Here is a 7669-nt window from a genome sequence, read left to right as displayed (position 1 = left end):
GGTCCCAAGAAAAAAGCTGGAGAAGCCATCCTAATATTGAATAAAATTGACTTTCACCCTAAAGTGATCAAAAAAGATAAGCAGGGACACTTCATACTCATCAAAGGTAAGATCTACCAAGATGAACTCTCAATTCTGAACCTCTACACTCTAAATGCAAGGGCATCTACATTCATAAAAAAAAGTTTACTAAAGCTCAGAGCACACATTGTACTGCATACAATAATAGTGGGAGACTTTAACACCCCACTCACTGCCATGGACAGATCATGGAAACAGAAACTACACAAAGACACAGCGAGACTAACAGAAGTTATAAAATAGATGGATTTAACAGATACCTATAGAACATTTTTCTCTTACAACAAAAGGATATAACTTCTTCTCAGCACCTCGTGGTACCTTCTTCAAAATTCACCATATAAATGGTTACAAACCAGGCCTCAACAGATACAAGAAGATTTAAATAATTCCTTGCATCCTACTAGATCACCATGGACTAAGGCTGCTCCTCAATAAAACATAAACAATAGAGTGCCTACATACACGTGGAAGCTTAACAAGACTCTACTCAATGATAACTTGGTCAAGGAAGAAATAAATAAAGAAATTAAAGACTTTGTAGAGTCTAATGAAAGTGAAGCCACAACACACTCAAACTTATGGGAGACAATGAAAGCAGTCCTAAGAGAAAAACTCGTAGCTCTGGGTGCCTTGAAAAAGAAATTGGAAAGAGCATACACCAGCAATTTGACAGCATATCTGAAAGCTCTAGAACAAAAGGAAGCAAATTCACCCAAGAGGAGTAGATGGGAAGAAATAATCAAACTCAGGAAATCAACCAAGTATAAACCAGCAGAACTATACAAAGAATCAACCAAACCAGAAGCTGGTTCTTTGAGAAAGTCAACAAAATAGATAAACTCTTAGCTAGAGTAACTAGAGGGCACAGAGACAGTATCTTAAGTAACAAAACCAAAAATGAAAAGGGAGATGTAATAACAGAAACTGAGGAAATAAAATAATTAAGAGACACTACATCAAAAGCCCATACTCAACTAAAGTGGAAAACCTGGATGAAATGGACAATTTTGTAGACAGATATCAGGTACAAAAGTTAAATCAAGATCAGATAAACAATCTTAACAGTCACTTATCCCCAGTGGAAATAGAAACAGTCAATAATAGTCTCCCAACCCAAAAAAGCCCATGACCAGATGGGTTTAGTGTAGGGTTTATTCGGACCTTCAAAGAAGACCTAATTCCAATACTAATCAAACTATTCCACAAAATAGAAACAGAAAGTACTCTACCCAATTCATTCTATGGAGCCACAATTACTCTTATATTTAAACCATGGAAAGACCTAACAAAGAAAGAAAACTTTAGACCAATTTCCCTTATGAATATTGATGCAAAAATTCTCAATAAAATTCTTGCAAACCGAATCCAAGAACACATCAAAACGTTCATCCGTCATGATCAAGTAGGCTTCATCCTAGGAATTCAGGGATGTTTTAATATACGGAAATCCATCAACATAATTCCATATATAAAGAAACAAAGAAAAAAAATATGATCATCTCCTTAGATGCTGAGAAAGCATTTGAAAAATTCCAACATCCCTTCATGATAAAAGTCTTGGAAAGATTAGGAATTCAAGGCCTACCTATTCAATAATATACTGGAACTCCTAGCCAGAGCCATTAAAAAAACAAAAGGAGATCAAAGGGATATGAATGGGAAAGGATGTGGTCAAATTATCACTCTTTGTTGATGATATGATAGTATGCTTATGTGATCCCAAAAATTCTACCAGAGATCTCCTAAAGCTGATAAACAACTTCAGCAAAGTAGCTGAACTCAAGCAAATCAGTGGCCTTCCTCCATACAAAGAATAAACAGATTGAGAAAGAAATTAAGGAAACAACACCCTTTCACAATAGTCACAAATAATATAAAATACCTTGGTGTGACTCTAATTTAGCAAGTAAATGATCTGTATGACAAGAACTTCAAGTGTCTGAAGAAGGAATTTGAAGAAGATATCAGAAGATGGAAAGATCTCCCATGCTCATGGATTGGCAGGATTAATAAAGTAAAAATGGTCATCTTGCTGAAAGCAATCTACAAATTCAGTGCAATCCCCATCAAATTTCAACTCAATTCTTCACAGCTGTGGAAGAGCAATTTGCAAATTCATCTGTAATAACAAAAAAACGTAGGACAGCGAAAATTATTCTCAACAATAAAAGAACCTCTGGTGGAATCACCATTGCTGAACTTAAGCTGTACTACCAAGCATTTGTAATAAAAACTGCATGGTATTGGTACAGTTACAGGCAGGTGGACCAATGGAATTGAATTGAAGACCCAGAAATGAACCCATACATGTATGGTCACTTGATCTTTGACAAAGCAGCTAAAACCGTCCAGTGAAAAGAAGACAAAATTTTCAAAAAATGGTGCTGGCTTAACTGTCGGTTAGCATGTAGAAGAATGCAAATCAATCCACTTCTATCTCCTTGTACAAAGCTCAATTCCAAGTGGATCAAAGACCTCCACATAAAACCAGATAGACTGATACTAATAGAAAAGAAAGTGGGGGAGAGCCTCGAGCAAATGGGCACAGGGGAAATTTTCCTGAACAGAACACCAATAGCTTATGCCCTAAGATGAAGAATTGACAAATGGGACCTCATAAGATAACAAAGCTTCTGTAAGGCACAGGATACTATCAATAGGACAACACGGCAGCCAACAGATTAGGAAATACCTTTACCAATCCTATATCCAATAGAGGGCTAATATCTAATATATATGAAGAACTGAAGAAGTTAGACTCCAGAGAAACAAATAGCCCTTTTAAAATGCAGAATTAAACAAAGAATTCTCAACTGTGGAATACTGAATGGCTAAGAATCACCAAAAGAAATGTTCAACATCCTTAGTCATCAGGGAATGCAAATCAAAAAAACCCTAAAATTCCACCTCACACCAGTCAGAATGGCTAGGATAAAAAACTCAGGTGACAACAGATGCTGGAGAGGTTGTGGAGAAAGAGTAACACTCTTTCATTGCTAGTGGGATTGCCCATTGGTACAGCCACTCTGGAAATCAGTTTGGCAGTTCCTCAGAAAATTGGACATTGTACTACAGGAGGACTCAGCTATACAATCCCTGGGCATATAACCAGAAGATGCTCCAACATGTAATAAGGACACATGCTTCACTATGTTCATAGCAGCCTTAATTTTTGTTGTTTGTTTTTTTATTTTGTCATATTGTTTAAAATTTATAAAATATTGTAACAATTAAAAGTATTATAAAAATTGTTTGATATAAGACAGCAATCAATTGAACACTCTTATGTAGATGCTTGTGTACAGGAATACTGAAAATGCATACATTTGTCTCAATATAAATTTCAAATAGCTCCAAATGTATTATCATGTATATTTTAAAATAATGCATCAGCCTTACTTTTAATAACCAGAAGGTGGAAAGAACCTAGATGTCACTCAACAGACGTATGGATACAGAAAATGTAGTACATTTACACAATGGAGTACTACTCAGCTATTAAAAACAATAGATTTATGAAATTCTTAGGGAAATAGATGGATCTGGAGGATATCATCCTGAGTGAGGTAACCCAACCAGAAAAGATCACACATGGTATCCACACACTGATAAGTGGATATTAGCCTGGAAGCTCAGAATACCCAAGATAAAATCCACAAACCACAGCAGCTCAAGAAGAATTAAGACCAAAGTGTGGATACTTCGATCTTTCTTAGAAGGGGGATCAAAATATCCATGGAAGGAGTTGCAGAGACAAAGTGTGGAGCAGAGACTGAAGTAAGGACAATCTAGAGTCTGTTCCACCTGTGTATCCTTCCCATATACAGTCATCAAATCCAGACACTACTGTGGATGCTAACAAATTCAGGCTGACAGGAAGCTGATATAGCTGTCTCTGAAGAAGCTCTGCCAGTGCCTGACTAACACAGAAGGGGAGGCTCACATCCATCCATTGGACTGAGCACAGGGCCCCCAATAAAGGAGCTAGAGTAAGGACCCAAGGAGCTGAAGGGGTTTGCAGCCCCAAAGGAGGAATAACAATATGAACTAACTAGTACCCTTATAGCTCCCGGGGACTAACCTACCACCCAAAGAGTACACATGGTGGGACTCATGTCTCTAGCTGCATATATAGCAGAATATGGCTTATTAGACCATCAACGGGATGAGAGAGAGGCCTTTCTTGTTGTGAAGGCTCTATACCCCAGTGTAGGGGAATGCCAGGGCCAGGAAGTGGGAGAGCGTGGTTTGTTGAGCTGGGGGAGGGGGTGAGAATAGGTTTTTTTTTCCAGAGTGGAAACCAGGAAAGGGGAGAACATTTGAAATGTAAATAAAGGAAATGTCTAAGAAAAAAAAGAATAAAAGAAAGACTACTGGAATGGAAATGGGCCAGAATGTCTCTTTCTAACAGAGTATCTTTGCTACTTGCTTTCATTAAGTATTTATTAAAGCAGAGTAAATGTTCGTAGATAAAGATCAGGGTTTGGGAGATATGTGAAATTAAAGATTTTTCTGTGATGTCTCTCAGGGTTTATTAATTGAGGAGGTGAAAACCAGATTAGAAAAAATAATTGAATAATTTTAAAATCTAGAAGGAATTTTGCCTCCTTTGCTTCAGTTCTCAGAATCACGTGCAGCTCCTGGATGATCATGATGTCTGAGCACCAAGAGCTGAGGATGACAGCCTGAGGACTTCACAGTGCTGTTGGATCACTTGTGGGGAGGCTGAGATGCAGAGAATCCTGCTTCTAAAGACAGTGCAGCCTCTAGTGTTTGCTCTTTCACAGTGGATGAGCCATGGCAGCTTCCTTTGCTTACAAGGGCACTTACTCTTTCTTTCAATTTCTTGACCATTGTTGTCAAATGTAGCAGTTATCTGCAAGGCTATTCAGAAATCCTAGGCCTGCATGATTGTGAGGTCACCACCAGGCTGTCACCTTAGTTTTTTTTCTCATTGAGCATTCTCTAGAGATCAATTATAAAAGACTGAAATGGCAGTCTTCAGGAGATTAAAGTATGTCTTGGTTCAAAGGCTAATTCCTGTACCTTCCTTCTAATATCTGGGATTGATTTGCTTCTAAATGTATTTGTTTAAACTTAGTTTTTACTCTACAGAGTCCAGAGACAGAGGTTAGTGGTGCATTAATGTACCTCTGTGCTTTCCAAGGAAGGCAGAGGGTTTTCCTACAAGGCTTTAACACATAGTAGACAATTTGATCCTGGCCTTTTAAATCCCTTTAGAATACAAGCTTGAAAATATTTATCCTGCTGTTCCAGGAAAGGACTGTCATGGCCCCATTAAAGGTTTTCTTAGGAAATGACCTCTTTGACTGTGGGGTTTCTTTCCTCTTCACAAAAGAACTGGTAAGGTGGACCATAGGATACAAGAAGGTCATCAGCACAAGTTTAGCAGCCTGGAAACAACTTCTTTTCCTGAATTTATATTTTTTTGACTTTGGACTAACATTATCCTTTTGTAGCTTGTATCCATTAACAGAATGAGATTTCATAAAGCTTTAGTATATTGTATAGGGTCAACTGAAACTCTATAAAGACAGATTTAAGTTGGTTTAAGTTTTGTAAGGAAATGGAATTTGTATTCTGTAGAGGAAAAGTTCACTTGTCATTTCCCTTAAGAGGAAAGTAAAGGAGTTGGGGACCACTTGTCGGTCGTTAATGAGAGGAGGTGCCCCTCAGAGTGAACCTTGAGGTAGTGGGCAGGATGACGTGGAGAGAGCAAACTGAGGATCACACATTCCCTTCTCTCAGAGAGGCATGACCAACACAGATGCAGTACTGGAGGAGACTAGAAGGGTGGATTCCATGTAACACTTTCTACCTACAGAACCTTAACTCTTCCAGGAAAGCAAAACATATTTACAGATAGATGTTCTCAGATCATTTTCCAGCCTCATGGCTAGATAGTTCTATTTGGATGGTTATATTATAATTAGTACTTTTTTAGGAGGCCATTTTTTTTCTGTTTTCCAGGTTATAGGTACAGGAAGCCATAGCACAGGAACAAAGCACTTCTCCCTTAGGGATACAGATCCAAGGAGTACAGTGTCTCCGTGCTTTAGTGAAGTCCAAGTTGATGAGATCTCATTTTCTATCTTCAAAGGGAAGATATCTATTACATCTTCTCTTTCCTGAATCCTATGTCTGGAAAGTTCCCTGATGACACCGTGTCTGAATCAAGGTAGGATTTGAGGACCAACACCTAGGTGTTCTTTGTCTTCAATGTAAACTACATGTTACATTTACTCACATATTTTATATACCATATACAAAAGATGAAGAAAGAAAGAAAGGAAAAAAGAAAGAAAGAAAGGAAAGAAAGAAAAAGGCAGGAACACAAATATAGAAGGTGTTAAAATGAAGAATATTGGATCAAGACAAAAGGAAAATCAATAAATCTTATATGAAAATATAATTTTGGGATGGGCATACATATGGAGACATTGGAACCAAAGCAGGAAAATAACTGTAGCACAGCCTGTGTTTCTAAGTAACTATAGCAGGCTGTTTGTGAGGGCAAGCAAGTGAAAGCACTTGTAGAGCAATGCACTGGATGAGAATGTAAGCCTGTATCTGAAAGATTAAGTGACAAGTTTAACTACTCAATGCCCTTTTAAATTTAAATGATGGACAACTTTGCTCCCATCAAGTCTTCCCTTGTTTTAGGGGAAAAGGTGTTACTAATCTAAAGGAGTACCTTAATAAATGGTAGATCAGAGGTGAAGAAATGAGTTAGCAGTTTAGAGCATTTCTTGTTCTTGCAGAGGAACCCAGTTTGGTTTCCAGCACCCACATCAACTAGCTGAAACCTTCTGTTTCTCCAGCTCCCTGGGATCTGATGTTCTATTCTGACTGCTCTGAATACTCAAAATTGCACTCCTCCACCCATGTACACAATTTAAAATGAAAATAACAGATTAAAGGAAAAGAAATTGTACCATAGGCTAGCATGGTTGTTCATCCTGTACCAGGAAGCATGCTCACAGAAGACTGATGACCTGAGTTTGGTTCCCAGACTGGAACCTGAGGAAAGAAAGAACTAACTTCTGCAGGTTGTACTAATAAACACACATACACAGACACACACAGACACACAAAGACACACACCCTATAGTAGATGTCTTTATTTTAGTGACATAATTTCTATTTATTATCTTTTTCTATTTTCAGAACTATAAATAAGAGACAGTATGTTCTCTGTGACTGGAAAGTCAAAGGAGGATGCTGAGGGTGAGGGAATAGGCAGAGATGTGGTCAGGGAGTGAGGGGAGAAGGGAAAATTATCCCAAGATAAATATGTGTTAATAAAAATTTAAATGATAAATAGTAAATAAAACAATCATATATTTTGTTGTGAAATAATTAAATTGCAAAGCACGAAGGATGAGACACACATACATATCTGTTTACAAATCTTGTTTCATTATTTGAGATATTTTTCCACACAAGCCTAGATGATGTCAGAGAGTAAGAAAGAACTGAGAGACTGAGCCTCAGTGAGCTGCAACCCCAGGAGGTTTTTGTTCAGCCCTGGAGCACTGTGGGAGGATACTTCCTACTTTGCTGA

Source organism: Mastomys coucha, unplaced genomic scaffold, assembly GCF_008632895.1.
Source record: "Mastomys coucha isolate ucsf_1 unplaced genomic scaffold, UCSF_Mcou_1 pScaffold20, whole genome shotgun sequence".
Lineage (NCBI taxonomy): Eukaryota > Metazoa > Chordata > Mammalia > Rodentia > Muridae > Mastomys > Mastomys coucha.
Note: the sequence above shows the minus strand (reverse complement) of the source record.